This window comes from Saccopteryx bilineata, chromosome 6 (genome assembly GCF_036850765.1).
Source record: "Saccopteryx bilineata isolate mSacBil1 chromosome 6, mSacBil1_pri_phased_curated, whole genome shotgun sequence".
NCBI classification, from domain to species: Eukaryota; Metazoa; Chordata; class Mammalia; order Chiroptera; family Emballonuridae; genus Saccopteryx; species Saccopteryx bilineata.
Genome location: NC_089495.1, coordinates 138,535,755 through 138,562,491, shown reverse-complemented (window position 1 = coordinate 138,562,491; position 26,737 = coordinate 138,535,755). Strand labels below are relative to the sequence as shown.

The following is a 26,737-nucleotide window of genomic DNA, read 5'->3' as shown; positions in this document are numbered from 1 at the left end:
GGGCAGAGCATTGCCCCCTGGTGGGCAGAGCTTAGCCCCTGGTGGGCGTGCCGGGTGGATCCCGGTCGGGCACATGCGGGAGTCTGTCTGACTGTCTCCCCGTTTCCAGCTTCAGAAAAATACAAAAAAAAAAAAGTTTGTGGAAATTTATTTTTCTTACTGTGTAAGTATTTACATAACATCCTCAATTTTGCCTCGAGGCCTGAAAGCCTAAACCATCTACTATCTGGGCCTTTCCAAAGTCTAGACACGTCACCATGAGGAGCCACACTCACGTTTCTCCAACACTGTCCCTGCCAGCCCCTGTTGCTCTTGGCCTTGACCCAGAGCAACCATTTGGTCCCCAGCATCTGAAGGTTTCCATTCGAGTCAGCAAAGGTGGCAAGGGGGGTGATGGTTCTATGCCTGGAGATGCTGCCCTGGAGAGAAGCCCGCAGAATGCAGGCTTCCCCGTGCAGGCGCCCGGGAGTCACACCCTACTCTCCCATCCTGTCCCATCTCCCCGAAAGGCCAACCTGAGAAGGGATGACATTTCTGAAAGATTGTAGACCAAATAACAGAATAGCATGACACCCAGACCCGTGCCCCACGGAGAGCTTTGCCAAGAATGAGACCCGCGAACACCAGCTCTGTCTCAGCACACTTTACTTCTGAGGTCACGGAGCCCATCATGACCGTGTCCAGTATTTCCAGAGGCCTCCTGGGAAGAGGGGCACACTGTGGCCGCAGGCTTGGTGTGGAGCCAGAGCAATGATGGACCTGCTGACTTTTGGGAAGTGAGCAGAGACCTGGAGAACAGGAAGTATCATGAAGAATCAAGATCATCAATGGCCACGCTGAGGCACAGCTGCATAAGACCTGCATGCCTCAGGGCAAACAAGAAGGCCGCACGCAGGTACCATCCAATAAAACTGAAATCACTCATAGTACAAACGCATCGGCACCAGAAGACACGGGTAAGGGTATTCACAAATGCTGGATAAACCCAAATGCCTGTAGACCAGGGGTCTCAAACTCGCAGCCCACGGGCTGCATGCGGCCCGCCGAACAATTTTGTGCGGCCCGCAGACTAATCCACGAAGTTCAAAATATTTTGGATAAAATTAAGTAAGCCTAGGGGCCTACTTGTATTTTTCATTTCTCTAGCATCCTAGCTAGATATTAGCTTAGTTAACAGCAGTTGTGATGCGAACTACAGTTTCTGGTCATTTTGTGACACTGAGTAAACTGCATGTACCATTGTGCTTGTTGTACTGATTTTTTTTTTGTTTTCAACTGCAGTGAGAAAAGTGTTGCGTAACAGTTGCCTTTTGTAGACCTAGTGCGATCTTGCTCTGCGGCCCACATGCTGAGTTGAGTTTGAGACCCCTGCTGTAGACAGTGAATGGATGAATGGTTATAATGCAAATAACAGAGCGCAACACAACCACGGAGGCAAACCTGACCCACCTAGAACACAAATGAAATTCACAAAAATGTCAAGCAAAAAAAAAAAAAAAAAAGAGCAAGCTGCACAAGTACACGTACAATATAATACCATACAAGATGTTTAAATAGGCAAAATTAGACCACCTTGTTTATGTTCAGGAATATGTATCTTGCTGAGGAGCAACGGGAGAACCCAGATGGCAGGCCTAGGAGGACAGCCACACCCACTACAGCACACTCAGAGGGGTAAATTCTAGACCATTCCTACAGTGTCACTCCGCACAGTGAGTGGAGAGAGAGCAGACGGTAGGGCCACTGTGTCATCAGGAGAGCCTCGAGGTCACCACAGTGCCACTGGCGTTCCCGCGATCCCTGCCCCTGGCGACGGCGGCCACAGACACAGTGTGTGACTGGAACCGTGGTAGGGACACAGAAACAGACGACAGCGAACCCCAGCTCTATCACAACGCCCGGCACCATGGCTGTTAGTTAGGGGGCTATTCTAGGAGATCAGGGGTGGGGGGGTCAGAAATAGAGAGGCAAGTTTTGGCAGCTCCAATACACCAGCCGTACAGAAAGCCTTCCCCAGAGTCCATGCCATGTGCCCTGTCCCCGAGGGCCTGTCCCGGGGTCCCCAGACCCATCCTCCACCACCTCACTCACGCTCTGCTCCCCTGCCACAGACCGGAGAGCTCAGACACAAGGCAGGACGTGAGCCATTTCAGGGGAAGAGACACCGACAAGACAGGACACTGTAGGGTAGAAGGTGCTTGCTCGTTGCTGAGGGAAGTCAGAGGAGAAAGGGGGAGGCCACGGCACTGGACCAGGCCCTGGGGCCCAGGGTGATGAGCTGCTGCAGGGGCTGGAAAGGTGACCTTCAGCTGGGAGTGAGGTCAGCCTTCCCCATCTGTCCCAGTCCCAGAAGACAATGGAAGCCAGGCCCATTTCCCCAGGAAACAAGGATCAAGCCCCACGAACTCCACTACAGTAACATAAACAGGACAGAGGAGACTGTGCTCTCTCTGAGCCCCACCGGCCGGCTGGCAAGGAGTACTAGGGCGGCGTACCAAGGAGCGGTACGCTCAGGAGAACTTGGCTTCCGAAGGTCTCTGGAGGTCAGCGGGGAGACACCAGCCTTCATGCCCACTCTGTGGGTTTCTCCCACCCCTCGCCCTGTTTGGCACCGGCTGCCACATTTGCATTTTATGTGATCTTCCAAAAAGTACATCTTGTAACTGTGACCTAACACCTTCAGCAAATACCTACGCTGAAAATGGGAAAACTATTATTCCATTCACGTCTCCAAGTTCCCTTCTAACAGCCACACCTCTCACCCTCCATGTCTCCTACAGAAAGACACAGAAAGAACCCAATACAATGTGCTTGTAGGCACTGGCCCCTCAGCGCAGGACCCTCCTGGACAAGAGTGCAGTGGTTCAGAAAATCACGGGCTTTAGAGCCACAGGTGTGGTCTCACTAGGCTCCACTGACGAGCGGCATGGCCTCGGAAAAGTCCGTTCACCTCCCAACTCTGGTTTTCTCATCTCTAAGTCAGGAACGCTAACACCTGCTTCATTGGATAAGAACACTACAGTTCCCGGCATGCTGTGGGCACGCAGTCACTGACAACTATCATCAGTGTCCCCTGGTTCTCAGCAGGGCCAGATCTTCCCTGTGCCAAGTAAGGCAGCTGTTGAGAAACACCATCACGCAGTAGGATACATATTTTCAGGTCTGATAATGGTTAGGATAATAAGAGAGAGAGAAAAGAAAAATAAACACTTCTAAGGAAACTAAACTTGCTTGCCTTTCATTTCCACTAATACGTTTTTTTCGTCTTCTCCTTCTCCTTCTCCTTCTCTTCCCCTTTCCCTTCCCCTTCTTCTTCTTCTTCCCCATCAACATTTAAATTCTTCAGACTTCTGGTGCGGCTCTCCGAGTTTCCGAAAGGGTGACCTGGGCAAAGGCAGGGCCACCAGGGGAATGCGCTCCAGCTGAGTGGAAGGCAGACTCGTCCTCTCTCAGCTTGATCGTTCGGGGTTAGACGGGGCACAACCCCACTCTAAGTGCACATGTTGCTGGCCCATCCCTTACTTCCTGCTCTGTGGGCTTCTTAGTGTGGGGAACCCCAGCTATAAAGCAAGGGCTCTAGGCCGGCCCGCCCCTCTCACACCTTGGGGGGACCCACTTTCTGCACATGTGTCTGTCCAGCGAGGTCCAAGCGAGGTCTACCCCACCTCCCCACCAAACGGCCACTCTGTTGAAGTGAGGGGTAGGGCTGGAAGATGCCCAAAGCTCTGACTGTGCAACTGCTGCGTCACCCAGATAAGGCCCTCGGCACCTGAGAGAAATACCTTCAGTTCCAGAGACAGCAAGAGCTGCGTAGTTTAAAAACACGTCTGCGTCTACACGCATCACAGCATCCCACAGAGCACCTTAGCACCCACTGTCTCACAGCGTGTTTACAACATCTTGTGACATCACCATCAGCTTCTCCAACTCGGAGTACTAAGAGGGACTGACTCAGAGTTCAAGTGACTTGCCCCAAGGTTATTTATTCGGCTTTCAGCTAATGAAAGGCCAGGAGAAGGGCCAGCAAAGGGAGAGGAGCTTCCAGACGTGTGCTAACAACCTGGCTTCCAGGGTCAGGAGGATCACCCTCTGGACTTCTGCCACCACCTCCTCTAATGTTGGGGGCAAATAATCCCCTCAGGGCACGCCCCACTCGCCCCTGTAAGCCTTGTCCACTGCCCTCCTCAGAGCCAAAACCATGTGGTGCTGTCCTCCCTCCCCAGGGACGCTGTCCAGTCCCTTCACCCAGAGAGCTGCTCGGCGGTCCCTCCTCAGCCTGTGTGGCTACCCTAGTGCCTGCCACCCTGACTGTGCTGGCCTCTGACATTCACCAAAAGCATGGTGTCCCCACCCAGACCACCCTGTGTGACAACTGTTGTGGGTTCAGAAGCTTCCTGAGAGCCAACAAGTAGATACACGAGGTGGTCGTGGCGGGGGCTTCCCATCCTCTGCACACATCCAGGTTACACCGTCTATTCCAGGGCTTGTCACAGGGAAAGGTAAATGATCACTATCTATAGTCTGGCCACGTCTTCTCTGTCACTTCTTAGCTCCTGCGTGCCATCCCAGAGACCTGGCCCTGCTGCCCCAGGATGAATGGGAAGTAGGGGGGATGGAAACTCAGAAACTCAGCATGCAGGAGGGGAAGAGGGAGGGAGGGAGGGAGGAAGGGAGGGAGAGAGGGAGGGAGGGAGGGAGAGAGGGAGGGAGGGAGGGAGGAAGGGAGGGAAAGAGGGAGGGAGGGAGGGAGGAAGAAAAGGAGAGACAGAGGGAAGGAGGGAGGGAGGGAGGGAGGAAGGAAGGAAAGGAGAGACGAGGGAAGGAGGGAGGGAGGGAGGGAGGGAGGGAGGGAGGGAGGGAGGGAAGGAGAGACAGAGGGAAGGAGGGAGGGAGGGAGGGAGGGAGGGGGAGGGGGGAGGGGGGAGGGGGGAGGGAGGAAGGAAAGGAGAGACAGAGGGAAGGAGGGAGGGGGGAGGGGGAGGGAGGAAGAAAGGGAGGGAGGGAGGGAGGGAGGGAGGGAGGGAGGGAAGCACCAGGCTGTTCAGGCCCCAGATCTGATTGCCGCACACAAAGCCAACCTCTAACAAAGCAGAGTTTTCTGGGCAAAAAGGGAGGTGAAATACAAACAAGGCTAACTGGATACGTTGCACCCCTTCTGCTTTACCTCATGGGGATTACGGGGCCTTTCCTCCACTCACAGCTAGCTCCCTACCCCCAAATCTGCCATCTCTGCAAAGTGCCTTTTTCCCCTGCAACTGCAGTCATGCAGTGACAGGGGGTGGGGACAAGGAGAGATGAATGGAGGGCCTGGGGGAATGTGGGAACCACCCAGGCATTTTCCCTTCTTCAAGACAACACACTCTGCCCGCCCCCGCCCCCCCCCCCCCCCGTCCTGCACTGCATCCTTGTGACCTAGGCAGACTGTGAGAGCCACTGGTGCAGCAGAGAGACCACAGGCTCGGGGACTCGGACCCGGGCCTTGATTCCCATGTCCCTACAAGGGGCAATCGCCTCTATCCGATGGGGCTACTGTAAAGACCACATGACATGACTGAGTACCGCCCTGGCAGGTGGTACCAGGGCTGATGGCAGGACCCCACCCCCACCCTTACCACTGCCCCGATAGATGGCACAGCAGACCAACGAGGTAATGTGACTGCTGGCTGGCCCTAGGCAGAGCTGGGCCAGCCTTGGGACCTGGGAGGCTGCTGTAGAGGATCAAGGGGGCGTATGAGCAGGGAGTCTAGCCACCTCTTCCTAGAGAGCACTGGGAACACAAGCCCCCAGAAACCCGAGCCTGTGCGGGCTTCTTCCCCAGCCTTTCCTATTGCATGTTCAACAACCCTTGTCCCATAGGGTGGCCATCTGTGGGGAGAGGGTGGATAGAGCTGGACTCACCATGTCCAGGAGAGAACCCCACAGGTGAGAGAGGGGCGAGCCTGCCCAGAGGCCCTGCTTTATAAGCGGGGTTCGCCACGCCAAGGAGTTCACAGGGCAGGGAGCAGGCGACGGCTGACACCAGGTGCCCACGGCTCTCCTTGCACTTAGAGCTCGGGTTCCACACTCTGCTCCGTTTCACCCCAGAATGACCCAGAACCCCTCAGGGCCCAGGGTTCGAGAGTTGAGCATTGTGAACTTTGGCAGCAGGGCCCGCCCCCAGCCTCACATGGGGGCTATCTTACACATCAGGCACAGAGCATTCAGTTACAGGAAAGACACCTCTGCTACAAGGAGAATGGGATTCGCCCAACAAGCGGGCTGGCCTCGGAGCAGACACCTGAGAGCCAGGTAGGAGAGAGTGGGGACCAGAGACAAGGACACCTCAAGCGATGCAGACAGATGACCTCATGCCTCCTTTCCCCTCGGAAGAGCTCTGCCCCCAAATAGCACCCACTCACCAAGGACGTGGGCATGCAGGACAGGCCGGCCAGAGGGAGCCCGGAGACAGCGGCTGACATTTCAGAGGTCGGAGAGCGCAGCAGCTTGGTAGGAAGAGCAGGTCATGGGGCCGGGCAGTGGTGGCGAGGGGCAGAGGCAGAGCAGGGTCCTTGTCACCGAGCGACTGCAGGACAGGGCGGACATGCTGCAAAAGGCAAAGCCGGCCCTTGGCTGAGGCGGCTCAGAAACCCCGTGGCTTCTGAGGGTCATTAAAGGCTGTTTATTTTCAGCACCTAGGGATGCGAGCATTTCTCCCCAAGGAAAGGCTTCACACCATTTGGTTTTACTTTCTTTGTCTGTTCTCTGTCCAAAGAAAAGAGTTTAAACCCAGCTAACAAAACAGAAGGGGAGCAAGGAACCAAGTTCCCTGGGCCAACATCATTGAGGGGAGAGACTGACCTCCTGCTCACACAGCCTGGGGCAGATCCTGGCCAGTCCCCAGCACTGGCAGTGACACAGCGGCTGGCAGAGGCATCCCATCCACATGACACACCACCGGTGCATGCTACAATGCCCCACCCTAAGACTATGCTGCATTTACCGGTGCTATTTCTTTAGTTTGAAGGGAGAAGGGGAGAGGCGAGTGACAAAGATAACTATAAGATATAAACGCAGAGATATTCTGCGTTTCTTTCTTAGACTACAGGGCTATCTGCTTTGACGCAAATACGCCCAGTAAGGACTATCCCTCACAAAAGCCTATGTACAAATTATTCACTGTTCTTCAAGAACCTCCAGGAAGCTGCAATGGTCCCCAGGAGAGAAGGCAGCTGTCCAAGCCATGAGGCCTAGGAATCTGGACGGTTTACATTCCGTACCATGATGGGAAAGGATGGACTGGCTGTGCACAATGACAGGGTGGCTATGGTGGCAGGGAAAAGGCCGCCGTTGCCCACCCACACTGTGGCCCTCCGTGAGTCACTTCTCCTCCGAGGCTCCAGGTGTCCAAGTCTGCAAAAATACTGTCTTTAAGAAAGTTTGCACTTCAGCTTTTTCTCCAAGGAGAGGTTATAATTATATTCAAATAGATGGGATGTGATGAGTTAATTTTCTAAAGGAAACTAACAATCCTGTGTGGAAGTCTCAAAATTAACTATTGACTCACTACGAACAAACATGGTGAACAGACACTGGAATCCTACTCCAACTGTAAAAACAAGTGTTTGGCAATGGCAGAAAGAAAAATTTAACTGAAAATTCTGCTGCATTTCAGAACTCCCTGGCTTGGAGTTCTCAAAACCGATAAAGTGCACATCAGTACCGTGAATGGGAGGTCAGGGTGCAAACTGATGCCCGCAGTTGCGGGGGTGGCGGCGGCAGTAACAACAGTCCCTCACACCTGCAACCACATTTCCAATGCCCTCGCCTACGTTACAGCGGGTTGGTTCTGTGACAGTGTCCCTGCTTTCAGACCTAAAATTTCCCAAGGCAACTGCAACTTCTCAGAACCTGGACCCAGGAACTAAAGGACAAGACAACCCCATTCAGGATGGGGACCCAGGAAGTCTTGTCTCTGAATCACCAGCCCCAGCCCAGCACCTGCCGACCTCTACATGCTCCCTAATCTGGGACCATGAAGCCACACTCATCTGCTAGTGTTTACAGAAAACACCACTGGCACAGGCTCTGTCCGGGAGTGTTCCTTCCTTCAGGTCAACAGTCACACCGTGAAGAAAGGGACAGGTTGGTGGCAGGACTGGGTCCTGCAGTGGCTGGGGGGCCTGCGTCCAGCAGAGAGTATCCGAACTAAGAGAAGAAAGGAGGGGACCAACGGCTGAGAGACACTCATGATGTGTCTTATTCACTCCCTGGGTGGTTTTCCTAACATCCAATTCCTCTGGGTGAAATGGATTTAAAAAGTATCTTACTGGAACACAAACTGTAACACTGCATCCTGCAACTTGAATCAATTAAACCAATGAGGCTGCTTGCATCCATCTGAGACAGGCAGGCAGCGGGGACCCCAGCAGCGGGGACTCCAGCCACCTGGACTTGCCCTGGTGCTTCCTTAGTCACACACACGGAGAAAATTCTGACTGTACATAGAGATAGAACCAGATGGTCACAGATAGAGCTAAATAAATAAATAAATAAATAACACCCAAGATATTCTTTTTTTTTTTTTAAGATTTTATTTATTGGCTGACCAGGCGGTGGCACAGTGGATAGAGTGTCGAACTGGGATGCGAAAGGATCCAGGTTCAAGACCCCCAAGGTCGCCAGCTTGAGTGGGCTCATCTGGTTTGAGCAAAAGCTCACCAGCCTGGACCCAAGGTCGCTGGCTCGAGCAAGGGGTTACTCGGTCTGCTGTGGCCCTACGGTCAAGGCACATACGAGAAAGCAAATAATGAATAACTAAGGTGTCGCAAAGCACAACAAAAAACTAATGATTGATGCTTCTCATCTCTCCGTTTCTGTCTGTCCCTGTCTATTCCTCTCTCTGACTCTTTCTCTGTCTCTGTGTAAAAAAAAAAAAAGATTTTATTTATTCATTTTAGAAAGGGGAAGGAGAGAGAGAGAGAGAGAGAGAAGCAGGAAGCATCAACTCCCATATGTGCCTTGACCAGGCAAGCCCAGGGGTTCAAACTGGCAACCTCAGTGTTCCAGGTCCACACTCCATCCACTGAGCCACCACAGGTCAAGCCCAAGATATTCTTTATTGAAGTTAATGCCAAAGCTTACATGGAGTAAAAAATCTGCTTCAACTCTTTCCCACTATTAATCCCACCTAATGCCTTCTTTTTTTTTTTTCTTTTTGTGACATAGACAGAGAGAGGGACAGATAGGGACAGGCAGACAAGAAGGGAGAGAGATGAGAAGCATCAATTTTTTGTTGTGGCACCTTAGTTGTTCATTGATTGCTTTCTCATATGTACCCTGATCAGGGGCTACAGAGGACCGAGCAACCCCTTGCTCAAGCTGGAGACCTCAGGGTTTCGAAGCTGGGTCCTCCACATCCCAGTCTGATGCTCTATTCACTGCACTACCGCCTGGTCAGGCCACCTAATGTCTTCTTGCGGTCCTTCTCTCCAACAGATTAGACAATGGACACCTAACATGCACCACAACCGCTACGACGTGTACATGCAGTACTACCATGACATACCATAGTAAATGGAGTCTCTTCTTGTGCACCTGACCGCTGTGTTGCCAGACATCTACCTGAAGGCGGCACATGCATACACACGCACACACACAAACATGTTAAAAACACCGAGTTTTAACATCTTGGTGCCCACACAGGCGTAGTTCATTCTGGTCACTGGTTCCCGAATTCCTTCTAATGCAGCTCTGACCTCATGGCCTGTCTGCCCTGCCCAACCCTACGGGCCGCCCTCGACAGCACCTGTCAGCATCTACGCTGTCTGTGGACAGCTGCCTTGACGTGGAAGACAACTCTCCGACCAGCATCTCCCAGAGGGCGTGTTCCGCCGGCCACCACCCTCACACACACTGGCCAGTCCGCCCCAAGGACCCAGTCCAGCTCATTACAAAACACTGATGACTAAACTCGATGAACTACACAGGGTAGTCTTTTTTTTGGGGGGGGGGGGAAATAGAACTGCTGATGAAAGAAAGAATGAGAGCTGCTGGCCCACACTTCCTGTCCCTGAAGCCTCCTCTCAGTTCACCACAGGCCTGTCCTTGGTCCTGTTTAATCACATATGACCTTCCTTCCTGCCTGTTCCCTCACCGGATGGGCAGAGAGTAATATCTTTCTGCTCCAGTGACTTTCCTGACATCACCCCGAAGGCGTCCCTTTTTCCACACTCGCTTCCTGCCAAGCACTCCAGCCTCCGTCACAAAACGGAAGGTCCCTGGGAAAGATGTCTGCCCCTGGAAGTTCAATGTCAGTGTCCCCCACTGTCCTCTTCACCGTCTCCCCAGGTCTCCCCAGCATCACTGAGTCTCAGCTGGGATGGAGGAGAGAAAAACCCAGGTGAGGCAATGCAACAACACACGTTCCCACTGGTTATGAAACCTGCACGCTCCGCTCAGGGGACACTGGGGTGAGCGGTCCTGCTTTGAACATGTCCATTGCTCTGGAGTGCCCACACCCAGGCGGCAGGTCACCCCCCAGCCAGGCTCCCTAGGACTCAGCACCCACAGGGAGCCGGACCCCCACAGAGGGCGCGGCGCAGAGCACTGTGCCCCATGCAGCACAGAAGGGTGCATAGCTAGTGTCTGTCCCCCCTGTCACACTGTTCTCAGGACCTCAGCTCCTTCCTCTATAACATGAGACACTTGGTGAAAATCCACAGGGCTACCTCTGCTCACAGACTTAGACCCAATATGATGACTGAGGCTTGCCACAATCTGACCTGTCGTCCTTTCCATCTCGGTCCTTGTGATCCCTTTATTGACCCTCACACGCCACTGCCATCAGACAACACTGCCTGAGGAATCGTGAGGTTTCCACAGCTCCGCACACCTGTGTATACCATTCTTGGGTGCGATGCCTGTCCCCCTCCCACCATGTCTCCAATAAGCACCGGCTGACCCTCAAGATCTACCCAAATGCCACTTCCTCCATGTCACCACCCCCTCCCATGTGCCCCTAATGGCCCTCTGCTCCCACCTCTTTAAGAGAACCTTCTGTCATCCTGTCTTGTTTCATAGTTCATCGTGGAAAATCTGTCTTTGCTGCCAGAGTGAAGTTCTCCGCAGGGGAGGCCGGCGTCTCAGCTCTCTCTGTGCCTGCAATGCTGGGCACGGTGCTTTTGTCGCAGCCGGTCCATGATGGATGCATTTAATTTAAGCCCTAGGACCCCTTTTCCCCACAGTAGTTAGTGTTTGAATCTCTGAGCCCAATGAACAAGAAGAGATGCAACGTCTCAGAGGCCGAGACACCTCTCTCCATCCGGCTCTGATAGTTCCTGAGCACCAAAGCCCATGACTGACCCGGTCCTTTCCTCAGTGTCACTGCTTTTGACCGTGTCTGACAGCTACCTGTGGACCCCTTCTAAGTGAGAGGCCACGGCACTGTATTCTCCTGCTGGCCAGTCAATGTGCCCTCCATCTTTCTGTCCCCCTGTGGAGTAGGGATACACTTTACACACTCCAAGGTTTGTAAAGTGATTCAAGATCCAGGTCCCCGGTTGCTGCACCAGGCCAGGGGTCTCTCTGACATCTCCAAAGCTGGGCATGGCGCCGGGTTGCTGCAAGAGCTCTGGGGGTTCTAGCAACAACAGAGCAATGATCCTACCAACAGAGCCTTGCTCCTTCCCGGTACCCAGCGTAAAGTCTGAGGTCAGAGGCCATCAGCTGAATCACCAGTAACAACTGCCATGTGCGCAGTACACCTTACAGGTTACGAATGCCTCTTTCTGTTAGTAGCATGTTAAATGCTAAAAGTGATTACTATGGAAGTGTCTGCCCCAAGATCATGGGTATTATTTTAGCTTCCTCACACTCTTCTGAGGCAGTCAGGGTGGGTATTATTCCCCTTATTTTTACAGATGGTAAAACTAAGGCTCAATGAAGAGTTAAGTGAATTTTCCAAATAAGAAGAAGGGTACAGACGGGGAGAGACGTGAACCCAGACTTGACCTCACCTCGTGCCCCCCGCCCACCCCCACAGCACGCAGCCTCTGATGGCTGGCAGAAGGCAGCCTGACATTCTACGCTCTCTTCACATACCCGGAGCAGGACCAGCTCCAAACACAGACCCGGAAACTCGAATCTATTTTCAGGGCTACCCCTCTCTGACCAAGGCCCCTGGGCATCCCCTGCAAGGGCCACAAGGACATCGTAGCAAGCAGCCTATCCAACTTGTCTCAGCCAACGTGGGAACACCGCCAAGAAGGGGGACCGTCACAGTGCGAGGACACAAGCAGGTGTCACTGGGTCGAGCTCTTAGGCAGGCTGCAGGCTCCCAGCTCACAGCTCCAGCCTCACACAGGCCGTCCACCTTCTGTCCCCCGGACCGCCACCTGCACTGCTCTGTCTGCTAAGGCCCGATACGCACACGTCGACATCATTTCCTTCCCGGGATGTATTCATATGATCTCAGCAAGGCCCTCCCTCCAGGAGGGTCCTGGAGGTTCCCAGGGGAGTGCTTGTGGCAGACACAGCCCTGTGCTATCCCCTCAAGTCGCATGCCACCAGAGCACACAGCAAGTCCAAATGGGTGACATGACTCACACTTATGAGTAGGAAACCCCTCAGACACCACAGTCACGGCAGAAATGAAAATTACTAGATGAAGAAAGCCTGCCCTCCCCGTTGGGCAGACAAAGAGAGGGCAAGGGGCAGGGTGAAGCCACAGACCCCGGTGCACTGACCACGTCCACGCGGAGTTCACATTCTACCCTCAGGGTAGAACATGGAGACTCACAGCAGGACAGGCATGAAATCTCTCTGGCTGCAAAGAGGGGAGAAGCCGGAATCAAGCGCGCACAGACCAGGGCCAGCCTGGTTCCACCACTCACTGGCTGTGTGGCCTCTGCCAAGGGACTCTCTCTCAGCCCCTGTCTGGGCTGGCCCATCTCAGAACACATGTTTGCCCACAGGAAGCTAAAATTAAGTCTCTTTTAGATCTAGAATTCTAGGAAGCTAAGGCGCTACACACCTGGGTTGAGGAGGGGTAACCCAAGTTAAAGGACAGGGTTGCTTAACACAAACTCCATCCCCTGAATTCAGGAATGGGGAGAATCCTCGGGATCAGAGGACCACAAGGGCCAGACTCACCTACTGCTAACACTGAGTTGTGGCAGAGTTGAAAATGGCAGTAAGAATTTAGAGGTACTAAAAACCACGCTGCAAGTTCCTGACCATAAAGACCATAGAGTCTCATTGACATAAATAACCTACATGTCAAATGGGTTAAGAAAATTTACCTTCCAGTCACCATCTCACCAATGCTCTGAGTCACCCATGGAGGTAGGTGGTATTATCTTTGTTTTATAGATAAAGAAATCAAGGCTCAAACAGTTAATTCTCGCTGGGTCACCTAGCAAGTAGGTGGCAGGAATTAACAAGAGTCACATCCTGGACTGTGACCCCAAAGCCCATGGTCGTTCCTCTATATTCCAACATTTCCCTCACACTTGCAAAAGTTATATAGGGAAAAGTTCCATATAACTCATCTACCCAGAAAAAAAATGACAACAAACCACAAGGGTTTTAAAAAGAAAATAACTGGGTTGTTAACCTCGAAACCAAATTTTTTATTTTCCTGTTTTCTTAAGTAGAGAATGCAGAGTCTAATGCCCCCTTACTACTCAGGGCGACCGGGAGCACTGGAGACAGCCTCGCCTGTGACACTCAGGATGGTCGGTGTGGGGCGCAGGACTGCTGGCCGCCACAGGGCCGTGGGGACCCGCCCTGTTGGGCTCTTCTGCTGCCCGCTGCCCCGCCCTCCTCTTCATCTACCGTCAGGCCCGGGCTCGCGGGCAGCTGCGGCTTTTCCGTTGACTTCCAGATCCTGGATATGTGCCAAATGGTGGAGACTGCTAAAAGTCTGACCTCCAGATAAGTGGAGCATAATTACACCCAAGAGCCAGGGGACATGTCGTGAAGAGGTTATCAGCGTGTGTGTGCGTGTGTGTGTGTGTGTGTGTGTGTTTGTGTGTAGAGAGGAGTAGGGAACGGGCCGAAAACCAATCCTTTCCTGGACTGGCTGAGTTGAGCACAAGTGTCCAGTAAGGAGGAGAGAGGCTGCAGAGCAACAGGAACTGGTAGCATGGCCATTCCTATTGACCGAATAGCTTCTCTGTGCCGGGCCCTGGCTTACGTGCTCTCTGAACAGGATTTCACTTAATCGATGGCTTCGTGACATCCCCAAATTTCACATGCTGAGCACCTGAGTGAGCTCTGAAGACCAAAGACACGAGCCCGGAAGCAGCCCCCATGGGATGTGAACCCTGGAAACACAAACATCGATGCCCATCCAAGTCCCTTCCACCAAGTCAGACTGCCTTTTAAACACGCTTGTCACAGAAGCAGCCGGCCAATCCACAGAAGCACTCAAATCAGAAAAGGCTACGCTATGGACAGAAAGAAGCACCCAGGTTAACAAGGTCCATAAGGCCAACATCCCAGAGGGCAGGCAAACAGCAGAACTGACCACCTGGTGCCGATGAGGACCGTGCACCATCTGACCACCTGGTGCCGATGAGGACCGTGCACCATCTGGGACTCCCCAGGCAGCTGGGAGCCTGGAACCACCCCAGATGGCGCCTCTTTTTAATTGAGGAACAGTCAGTCTTTTTAATTGAGGAACGGAGAGTTCGTCCTCATCAAGATTTCCAGCTGTTGCCTGCCCAATACCAGACCCAGGCAGCTTGTGCAGTCAAAACTTATGAGCAGACCAACTGCTGTCAGGCAGAAGACACCTCCACTCAATTAAAATATCACCCGATGATTCTCTCCTACACTTGTGTGGCCGCCTCTAACTCCCTGGGGCAAGCCTCCCCCAGGCTGCAGAGCCATCAGGGCTAAATGATTTGGGTATGCAGATAAGGACGAGGACACTGAGGACAGAAAAAAGGCAAGAAAGGCACGTGGTGCGAAAGGTTACGAAACTGAAGACATCTACAGGTTTTAAAAATTCTAGACCCAGAATAAAACCTCACACACAGCTTAATGATTAAAAATTGCACATGGGTCACCTGCTCAATCGTTCGTAGATGGGTTATTGACAAGTTACATGCATTGACAAGTTACTTTGGTGAAGTCCACTTATTCTAAACGTCCAGAGCGGCGATTTTTACCCGGTGTGCCGCAAGGGTTTTCAAAACATGCAATGCCTGACTACTGAGTCAGGGGCACTGACCTCTTTTCCCATAGACTGTGAAATGAAAAACTGACAAGAGCCAACACAACAATAGCTGTCCGTTGTGAATGAAACCAAATTATACATTTTATTTCTTTTTTTCTGGATTGGCAAAAAATAGATCTTTCAGTGTCCTGTAGAATATCAGTAATTAGTGTATGTGTGCCGTGGGATTAAAAAAAGGTTAAAAATTGCTGGTCTACAGAGTATAGGTTTGAAAAGATTTTACAGAGAATCCTGTCCAACTGTTTACTCACAAATGTAAAAAGTCACCATTGCCCAAAGTCAGGGAATGTACCAGGGGCAGGACCAGGGCCCCCACATCCTGGCACCCATCCAGAGCTCCCGTCCCACCTGAGGGCATGCTGTCCTCCTGGCCTTCAATTCAACTTGGAGAACCGCCCCATCTGCTTGATTACATAATCAAAGGTGGGCTCACCTTTTCTGCATCTGGGCCCCAACAACCACCACAACAAACTTCTGGCTGAGACCAGTCCGGTCCCAGCACCCTCTGGTCACTGGAGAGCTGGTGGCCAACAAAACAGTCCACGCCCTCATGGAGCAGGGAGCCTCGGTCCAGCGGACAGACAGGCAGTGAGCTATCCTGTCAGTGCCGCCCGCAAGGAAGAAAGAGCAGGACAGTGGGGGCTCCCCAAGGCAGGGATTTATCTTTAATTTTTCCATTGATTTTTGAGAGAGAGTGGGGGAGGGGAAGCATCAACTCATTGTTCCACTGAGTTGTTCCATTTAGCTGTGCACTCATTGGTTGCTTCTTGTACCTGCCCTGACTAGGGGTCGAACCCACAACTTCTGGCATGCCACGTTGATGCTTTATCCACTGAGTCACCCAGTCAGGGTCAAGGCATGGGTTTTTGTATCACTGCATCCAATAGGTGCTCAAAAAATATTTTCTGACCGAAGGAGCACACAGGAACATCAAGAGTGGTGCTATTTCAGAGAGAGAAGTCAAGAAGAGGTGAGGTGATCCTTGAGAAACATACGCAAAAAAAACCCTCAGAAATTACGTGTGTGTTATAAAAAGCAACTGCCATCACTTCGAGAAATGACCCAAAATAGATTTGTGAGCTGTTTTTACAGAAGGCTCCATCCCTAGACCAGCAAATGGCTGAGGGGGCCCTGCAGGCCGGCTCCCCACCTTGCCTCACCCTCAGGGTCCCCAGAGCCTCGAAGAGCAGGAGCAGCAATGTCAAGCTTCCACACTGCAGTCAGCGAAGGGTCAAGACCACATCCCCACCAGCAAAGCCATTACCTCTGGCTCTCTTACCAGAAACTCCTGCATGGAAGACCCCAGGTCTGCGTATTCAAAATCAAGCACAGTTCCCAGAATCTCTATTAATAACAACCATAATGCTAGTACTGCCACCCTGCACTGGGCCCTAGCCACCCATCGCATACTATAGGAGACATGTATCATGGAGCATTGCATGCAAGCCTCCTGAACACCTTGCAGAGTGAGATACACAGAGCAACCAAGGCGACACTACCAACGACAGGTCAACCTGTGCCCCCCAAGTGGGTGCTCACCGAATGCCGGCTAAAGGCCAAAAAACCCAAGCACCACTCGGTCACCATGCACGATAAGCCGTGTATTTCTGCAGAACGGTAACCTGACCAAGTCTACGTCATTCCTCCAGAAGGCCTTAAACAGGGCCACCCGACACGTCTTCCTCCCTGTCACCACACATCCCCATCACACTGTAAATGAGTATGATTACATCCAGCTCCCGCTCTGTCTACACACACCATGTGTTTGGGACACAGTCATTCAGCATCGTCCGCACTGTGGCACCACCTGAGAGGCACAGGTGGTTGTTCTGCCCCCTAACCCAGCGATCGTAGGAGCTGCCGGGGCAGAGGCGCCACACCTTCCCGTGCTGTCAAGCCTTCCCCGCAAGTGTTGGCTGCATCCCAAGCTCTGGGCTGGAAACAGGCGAATGTGTCCTCCCAAAGGGCTCTCTGTCCCGCTGCCACCACGAAACCCCGGAACTCACTCTGCAGGGTGTCACAGGCCCTCTCGGCCTGTGGCGAGGACCAGTAGCTGGATATTCCAAAATCAAGCCTCTTCACTGAGTCCCATCTGAATGGCTTGTTAAGGTATTCTGCACGGGAAAGGCTGAACAGAAGCAAAGATTTTTTTTTTATTGGTGAGTTTATAGAAGAGAAAATTTTTTCCACTATTTCCAAAAGGAAAAACTTTATAGCCACGTTTCATAAAAATGGACACGCATGCACCACCTTCTCTCATCATTTCGGGGGAACAAGATTTGCTGGCTTTTTTTACCGGACTATTTCCTGGCAGTCTCATGGTTGTAGAATTCTCAGCAACCAGCACAGTCTACAATCACACTGCTTGAAAAGTGAGCGTGTGAATGAAAAAATGAATGAATGAATGAATACATACCACAGTGACCTGGTCACGTGTTCGTCCTGCCTCAAATTAGTCTAGATAGAAACCAAACATGCGCCAGCCTCTCTAAGGAGAAACCCTCCCTCCTTCTCCAATCTCTACCTCCCTGCAAAATGGAGCAGACCCTTGATTTTCCAGTGAACTAGTTCTTGAAAGTATTTAAATTAAATTCATCTATATGACATACACTTAAGCCGATACTTTTACACAAAAATATTTTTTCAAGGCTTGCTACGGCAAGACATTCCTAGTCTCAGAAACTGAATGACAAGCCTGTGCTAACCCATTTGCCTTCTGTCCATTAATACCTAAAGCCATCATTCAAGGAGGCCAAAATAAAGAATGCACACGAGGCTGCTCATGCAACCTTGCTGAGCAAAAAAATTGTTTTTGATGTCACTGGGCCTCAGTTACACCATATACACGGAAGGCCAATGCTCTCCACGGTCGCACACCTAATGGTCTGAATGCATGTTAACAGTCTCACCTGACAGTCATTGTTACAATCAAAAGGTGTGTCCCAAATATCACGTGGTACCAGAGAGGGCAATTTCCATCCATAAAGGAGGTAGGAAAAGGAAGAAGAGTTGGAGCAGAAGAGAAAATGGAAAAAGTAGTGACATGATGGTGCTTGGCTATGGGATTTCTCCTTGATGCTACCTATCTTGGTCTTTGGAGGAGCCACAGGTCTGAGGGTCACCTCCCACTGACCGTGCGCCTGCCTCCTGCTCTTCCCACTGAGGCTTGTGGGAAAGACACCATATGCAGTGTTCCAACATGAGATGCTCGATCCCTGCCAGGCGCAGGCACTGCACGCCCGCACCCTGCACCACCCTTGCTGGGACTAGGAACCTTGGTGGCGCCCAATTTCCTGAGGGCACGTCCTGCCCAGAAGAAAGGGCTCATTGAAGCAGACGGCTGGAGGTTGCTGCTGTAAAACCTCAGTGCATTTGCTCAACAAACACTGACTCAGCACAGCCAACGTGGGGCACTGGGCAGGACGCCAGAGGAGCGACCGCCAGTCTCAGCCAGAGGCTGAACCCGCACTTCCCTCAGTCCTGGCCAGATGAGATGCTATCTGCAAACCACCAGAGCATGCTTCCCCAGAGCGCAGTCCAAACGCAACGCCCATCACTACGGCCTGGCCGGAAAAAGTTTCATTCCAGCACTACACTCACATCGCGGGCCTCACTTCTGAGACCACACGCACACACACACACACACACACACACTAAACCTGGGAAACATACACTGTACCTTCATCTCCCTTTTTTTTTTGCATGAAGAAACTAGGGCTAAGAAGGGTTAACCCACTTGCCCAGAGACACAGAACTACCGAGTGGAATCAGAGGTTTGAACTTCAGGTGCCCGCCTAATACGCTTCCCTAAGTGTTCAACTTATTAGGATGCTGACACATGCAACCGGGGAATCCTCTCCTGCCAGGCCCAGAGTCCTCTTTTTGGCCTGAAGTCATCTTTGGAGACCCTGCTCAAAACACCGTTCCTCGGCCTGACCTGTGGTGGCGCAGTGGATAAAGCGTTGACCTGGAAATGCTGAGGTGGCCGGTTTGAAACCCTGGGCTTGCCTGGTCAAGGCACATATGGGAGTTGATTCTTCCAGCTCCTCTCCCCCTTCTCTCTCTCTGTCTCTCCTCTCTCTCTCTCTGTCTCTCCCTCTCCTCTCTAAAATGAATAAATAAAAAATTAAAACAAACCAACAAAAAAAAAACCGCCGTTCCTCTTCTCCTCCCCTTCCTTCATTGGGCACAGTGATTGACATAGAGTAGGTGCTTAGTCAATGTGGGCTGAGCTGAAAATACACACGTCCACATTAGGAAAATGGTGGTACTTTTTTTTTATTTTGGCTGAGGCATGAGCATTTCCTAAATCAACTTCATTTTCACATGTGTATGCATCCATAACTGTGTATAAGGAACTCATAGCCATACCATCCTTATATCTTATGATATACCATATACCTGTCACAGTGGACACAGGGCCATGGCTCACCAGAGAGCTTTCTACTGAAAACTATCGGGGAAATAAAGAATGATTTTACATGCATTCACAGTTCAGTGAAAATTCTGCAACATCATTGCTTGGCATCAATAAAATACCTTCCTGGGCACATGCTGGATTAAGAAAGAAGGCTGTTGTTTTAATAACTCATTGTGTGAGTTCCTGACATTTAGTTTAGGAGTGCACTTAGTTTTTGCCCTCACCCTGATTGATGGTCAGAGAGGTCTGTGAAGACAAACTGTGAGAATCCTGTCTGCATTGTTCTAACACACTGTCTGGTATTTCATCCTGACTTCATTCCTTCCCATGTGCCGCCCCCTGAAGCTGTCACAGAGGGGAAAGAACTAAACTTGGAAATGGAAGACCTGGACTCATACCTGGCCCTGCCCTGTCCCCAGCCACATGGCCTTGAGGAAGTTACTTATGCCGATCAGTGTTGTCCCCTACAAACACGAGGACACTGCCCACTTCAGGGTTTTGTGTCTGCTGGATGGATTCCAATGGTCAGCATATAAAGGGTGCTCAGTTAAAGGCAGGTGAAGTGGAATTTCCTTCTCCTATCCCCAATGTCCTCTTTTGTGAAAGGAAGGAAAGGTATCTACACTGTTGGGTTGTTAGGAGAATTAAGAGGTTATGTTAAGTCTAGTGTCCGGCATATAATAAAGACCACAGGGTTAGTTGTCATTCTCTCCACCACCCACCACCACCCCATGGCTTCACTCTATCCAAAATATAATGAAACAGCAACCAGATTAGCAGAATGACATATGTAAACAGATCAGACCCCAGGAGTGACTCTCCATGTAGAACACCGGCTACCGACTAGGAAGGTAATACAGAATTACGACGTGCAGAACAGCTCTCCTCAAATGCCAGTACAACGACGGAATCTGTGCTGACCCTATGCATAAAGCTTTCCATACAAAAAGTCACAGCATTAAACGTGTCATGTAATTCACCATGTTAAGAAGCTAAAAAAGGGGGGGGCCTGACCAGGTGGTGGCGCAGTGGATAGAGCGTCGGACTGGGATGTGGAAGACCCAGGTTCGAGACCCCAAGGTTGCCAGCTTGAGCGCGGGCTCATCTGGTTTGAGCAAAAGCTCACTAGCTTGGACCCAAGGTTGTTGGCTTGAGCAAGGGGTTACTCGGTCTGCTGTAGCCCCACGGTCAAGGCACATATGAGAAAGCAATCAATGAACAACTAAGGTGTGACAACAAAAAACTAATGATCGATGCTTCTCATCTCTCTCCATTCTTGTCTGTCCCTATCTATCCCTCTCTCTGTAAAAAAAAAAAAAAAAAAAAAAGGAAAACCAGATGGCCATTTCAATCGATGCAGAAAAGGCATCTGACAAAATTAAACACCTATTCGCGATGGAAAGTTTCAGCAAGCCAGAAAGAGAAAAAGAGAAGAGGATCTGATAAAGGGCTTGTACAAAACCCCGGCAAGGGATGTCAGACTCAACACTGAAAGGCTAACTGCTGTCCCCTTAAGATCAGGAACCAGCCTGACCAGGTGGTGGCGCAGTGGATGGAGCATCGAACTGGGATGCGAAAGGACCCAGGTTTGAGACCCCGAGGTCGCCAGCTTGAGTGTGGGCTCATCTGGCTTGAGCAAAGAGCTCACCAGCTTGGACCCAAGATCGCTGGCTCCAGCAGGGGGTTACTCGGTCTGCTGAAGGCCCGCGGTCAAGGCACATGTGAGAAAGCAATCAATGAACAACTAAGAAGTCGCAACGCGCAACAAGAAACTGATGATTGATGCTTCTCATCTCTCTCCGTTCCTGTCTGTCCCTGTCTATCTCTGCCTCTGTAAAAAAAAAAAAAAAAAAAAAAAAAAAAAAAGATCAGGAACCAGACAAGGATGGCCACGACCCCCGTGGCTCCTCAGCCCGGTACCGGGTGGTGGTACCAGGTTGCCGGGGCAGTGCACTGAAGTGAGAACAATGAAGTAAAGCCAAACCTGCTGGGAAGGAAGGAGGCAAACTTGTTCTTCTCAGATAACGCGGTCCTCTATGCAGAACACGCTGAGGAATTTTACCAAAAAAGCTACCTGACCACCAGTAAGTTAGTTTAAAGCAGGAGGGAACTTCATGGGGTGATAGAAATGCTTAATATTGTGACTGTGGTGACCTGTGTCAGAGTTTATCGAATTGTACTCTTCAAATTAGTCAATGTGTAAGATGTCAATTATGAGACCACAACAGAGCTGACCAAAGCAGGAAAGGAACACTGGGACCCCTCGCAGCTCATTGCGGCTGCATCCATGTCCCTGCCCCCCACAAACGCAGCAGTGTACTCGGACCTGAAACATTTCAAGGGGTGGGGTGTCCCCATCTCAGGGGAATTTCTCACTTGGAAATCAGAAAAAAACAGGAACCCAGGGATGGAATGGCTTCCACACGAGGTCAAATAAAGCATCAGAGAGACAGCTTTGAGTGATGGTCCAACAAAGCTGTACACACGTGACATGTGTTTGTAAAACCAGACTGTCAGGACAGAGACTGCCAAATTTCAAGGGGTTCCCCTGGTCTAGCTGTCTGGGGTTCTGGGTGGGGAAAAGGAGGCTCCAGAGAGAGCAAGTGACTTGCCCAAGGGAACACAGGCATGCCCACCACAAAGATCAGAGGAGACGAGACCATAAACACACACAAAGCAGCCCCATGGAATTTGAAGGTGTTGGTGTGCACTGTGAAAGAACTCTAATAATAGTAAACTAATTCTTACGAGAGATCCCTGAGCAGCCTGTCGGGGGGCAGTTCTAAAAAGTGCTGGGCCCTGGATTCAAGCCAAGTGGTTGGAGTCTGGAGCCATGGATCTCACCAGCACAAGGAGGCAAAAACCACAGGAAGTGCATGCGAGCGAGCCGCACGTTGGCCCCCAGAACCACATCCACGGACCACAGAGGACCACTCACCCTTACTGACTTTGTTACCTTACTGTCCGCTTTCACACGGGAATAAATACACCTTCAGACTCGACCTGTACGGCAAGAGACCTGACTGACTACTGGTTTTTCTCAAGACCACCACTCCCCAGACTGCAGGCAGAATACGGTGGGTCTACTGTGTGCCGCGTGCTGTACCAGGTCTGACTGGTCCCTAGCCTTCCTGGCAGCTTAGAGCCCAGGCTTTCACTCATACAGTAGACAGACCACACAGACGCTTCCTAAATGCCAGAACGGAAGCAGAATGACCCTAATGTTTCCCAAGATATCGAGTGTGTTCTCAAGTTTGAGTTGTAACCAAGACACCAATCAATCCAATCTCAAGACTCAAGGCATTGTTCAACTTCTCCATTTCCGCATTTCAAAAGCAAATCTCAGAGAGCAACATTAACAATCAAAGCATACACTAAACAAGGATTTCCCACCCCCCACCTCAAGCCAGAAACCTGGGTGTTTTCTTAGATTCTCACTCCCTTTCTCAGTTCCCGAGAGCCAAGAAGTCACTGAGACTTCTCCCTCTGGCCTATTTCTGCAAGCTGGTCCTTCTTCCCCATCCCCAGCTCCTGCCAGGCTCAGACCTCATCATCTCCTTGCCTCTGAGCCCTGGCCTCTCCCTGGTGTGTCTGCTCGCCTGCCCGGCTCCCAGCCTCAGAGGCCTCTTTCTGACTCACATCTTGCCCTGTTCCTGTCCTAGTCACTCAAAAGCCTTCCACTGCTCCCTAAAACAAACAAGATACAGTCTAAGCTCTTTGGTGTAAGGCAGAACTTTAATTAGAAAATAAACTAGAAGTCAAGAAACCCTCCAAACAAAATAAACACATTTCCTCCAACACAGAAACGGAGAAAGAGAAAGAAAAGTGTGTGTATGGGGGGGTGTTTTAACTGTGTTGGAAATAAAGCATTGTTCTATATTCTAAAGGCAGGGCATTATTTTAAAAAGCAAAAGATATAGTGAGTGTTTCATATATCACACATTCACAAAACCACCTGCGTGCACGCACACAAACACACACACACACATACACACAAAATAATGGGTTGCTTTTTATTTTTTTATTCCACCAATCTTTAAATTTCCCTTTATCTCTTCAGTGGAAAGTCTTTATATTTTTTAAATATACTGAGTTAGATTTTATTTAAACAGAGATAATTATAAAAGTAAATTAAGTCCACTCTCTGTATGTCAGTACGAAAGCAGTTTTCATTTTATTAATCGGCACACTAGAACAGCAAGGTGTCAGAACACACCCCACAAGGAGGGCATCAGCATTCCACGCAGCACAAGGCAGGCAGGCAGAACCCGGGCAGAACCCGTCAGGAGCCTAAGAGGATCAGCATTTTAATGCCACCCTTCGAAGATCTTGATGGACTCAATATATCCACGTGCCCGGAAATCTCCATCTTTATTTTACAGTACTTGGTTAAGCTTCAGCTTATGAAAATTAGTAATCATCTGTATCCTGTCTAACTTGAAGAGAAACTCAGGCCCACCAAGCCACTCCCTCCTTTACCAGGACCTGGGCCCCAGGAGCAGTCAGGGGGCAGAGGATGGCCCCCTTAACTCCTCCCCACCCACACCAAGCAGACCATTGCTGGACAATCTTCTAGCCCAGCGCTCTCGACACAGCCCTAGGGACCTGTGCACTGCAGGGCACCCACCTGTGGATGCCACAGTGCCCGCGTGCCCAGTTGTGATGCTCAAGCACGTCTCTGGGCCCTGCCCAAAGTCCCCCAGAGGGCTGAGCTGTCCACTCTTGGCCAATCCGTCTGCCCTCACCCTTCAAGGGAGGCTTCACTGGCCTCATCCTTCAAAATAGTTTTCCAGGGACCGCCACAATGGCCACCCTCCGGGGTCAGTGTCTCTGATCAATGTCCCCTCCCCTGCAGTGGCCCAGCCACACTGCAGTGGCACCCACACCTGTGCCCCCCCCACGACACACACATACACAGCTCCGCTCAGCCAGCCCAGGTCCCCTCTCCTATTTTTCTATTAGCGGTGAGCTTTCCCATTCGTTGCCAAAAGGCCTCGGGCTGTACAGAAGAGAGCCTCCGCATGAGGCTTTCGCACATCCGGCCTCTGTTAGAACAAGCAAGACCTACAATAAACACTGGAAGAGCATCGCGCCAGGGAAATCTCAGACCGTCCCGAGGAAAGGGCCAACATTCCACACCGTGCACTCCGTCTGCTCCAAGCAAAGGGCTGCCACCTCTGCTGCTTCTCAGAAAGCTCTGGAAGCAACCCTGTCCAGGGCGCCTGGCGCACACTCCCTCCCTGGCACCCTGGTGCCTATGGAGACAGGCCGGCTGTTCGGTTCAGAGGTCACCTGACTCAGTCAGGTTCAACACCCCGGCCCCAGCTCTCACCTGACGCATGTACCACCCAGTAGCTGCACACAGACCCCCACCTATGATACAGGAGGGCAGTCCCGTGGGGGCACGCATCGGGTCCAGGCAGTGAAGCGAAGCGTCTGAGGAAGTTCAGCCCGTGGGGAGGCCAGACATAAGGCAGGGAGGGGCCTGGGTTTTGCTGGGGGAGCAGAAAAGCAGAGCCTTCTCCCACCTGCATCCAGCACGGGTGGGGGTGCGGGGCACACACTTCACACATTCTCAAGTTCTCCCTCCACACTTCCCCAAACAGGATGTGTTCAATCCGTGAGTCAGGAAAAACGGGGCATTTCTAGGAATCTGCTGGAAGGAAGGTGTGGTGGAAAACTAAAAACAGAGAATAAAACCAGACAATATGCAAAGCTAACAGAGCCTTCCCAAGGCCGGAAGTCTGCTCGGAAGGGGCCCCCTGGCACCTGGTCCCAGAGCGGGTGACCAGCCTGTAATCTCCCTCTGCCCCCTCTCAACAGGGATCCAGCCCACTGGACCACCCCCCCCCCCCCAACACATCCATCCTCCTGCATCTGTCATCTCCACCCATCTGGTCAAAGTCTGGGCTTCCTAACAGATTAAAGTCCCAGCTTGTGCAGGGTGCCTGCTTCACAGATGGTGAGTGAAGGGCCCTCCTCTCCCCCTCCCCGGGCTTCCTCGTGCCCCACAGGAAGCGATCCCTGCTATCAGAGCTCTGTATGGGCACCAGCACACGTCACCTTGCACTGATATAATCTGGGTACCTTCTAATCCTCCTCCACTACGTGCTGTGGCTGCGCCAGCTGCCACGAGCCCTCCACCGTGTCGCAGGCTTGGGGCTAGATGTTCTACCTAGGCTTCCTCATTTAATTCTCAGGCCAATCCTGCAGTCATATGATCAGTTCTCCCCATCTATGGATTTAAGCTCAAGTTTGGGACCCGAGAGGCAGCAAGCAAAGTAACGAACAGCAGGGGGTTCCTGAGCCAGAGGCTGGGGGTGGAATTCTGGCTTCGGCACTGGCTGTGTGGTCCAGGGAGAGTGCCTGAGCCTGCGCCCTGGCTCGCTCTTCTTTAAACAGGAGGGTGACCACAGTACGTCCCCGCAGGGCTGTCCCACCATCAAACACTTTTACCTTCTGTTAAGCACTTAAGGCCTGACACACAGTAAGCGCTATGTTAGTGGTTGTTAAATAAAAATAAGTAAACAGCTTATTTGCCCACGGCCATACAGGTATTAACTGGTAACACTGGTACTTGAGCCCTGGTCCAAGTGTTTTCAAAGCAGATGCTCTAATCATCGCACAGGCTCAGGGGTAACAACAGAAACACCTCATTGGAAAGGACCATTTCTTAGCCATCTCTGCATTCCTGAAAAATACAGGGGTCCTGGGCGACCACACAACTTTTAGAAGAATTTATAGAAACCTGTTTCTGAAATAGAGATTATAAACACCAAAGAACTACTAGAGCCTGAAGAAAACAACAACAACAAAAAAAACTTAAACGCCTCTCTTCAAGGTAACCCTGTAATCTGAGTATCCATTCTAAGGATGTTTTACTTCAGAAGCTTTAAGGTTAACAAGTAAATAAATTCCCACAAGACAACACTACAAGCCAGGAGAGCCAGCTGACAGGGCAGGTAGTAACCATGGCTTCTCAATTCTTTTACTATCTGATAGACTCTTCAAAGTCCCAACATAATACCAGCCTTCACTATAATTGTCACAGGGACATGATAATTATCACTAAAGCAGCCCTGGGGGGGTTAACCTAC

The 26,737-nt window shown here is 51.4% G+C and overlaps 1 protein-coding gene across 5 annotated transcripts in view; it reads right to left on the bottom strand.

Annotated features, from left to right (window-relative positions):
- The window catches only part of ASAP2 (ArfGAP with SH3 domain, ankyrin repeat and PH domain 2), a 163,425-nt gene that overhangs the window by 107,937 nt on the left and 28,751 nt on the right, over positions 1–26,737 (bottom strand). Inside the window, exon 2 of one of the 5 annotated variants that reach the window (XM_066234933.1) lies at positions 17,227–17,348. The exons of the other annotated variants lie outside the window; for them this stretch is intronic. The gene's annotated coding sequence lies outside the window, so the exon portion shown is untranslated. The remainder of the gene's footprint in view (positions 1–17,226; positions 17,349–26,737) is intronic. 5 annotated transcript variants of the gene reach the window in all.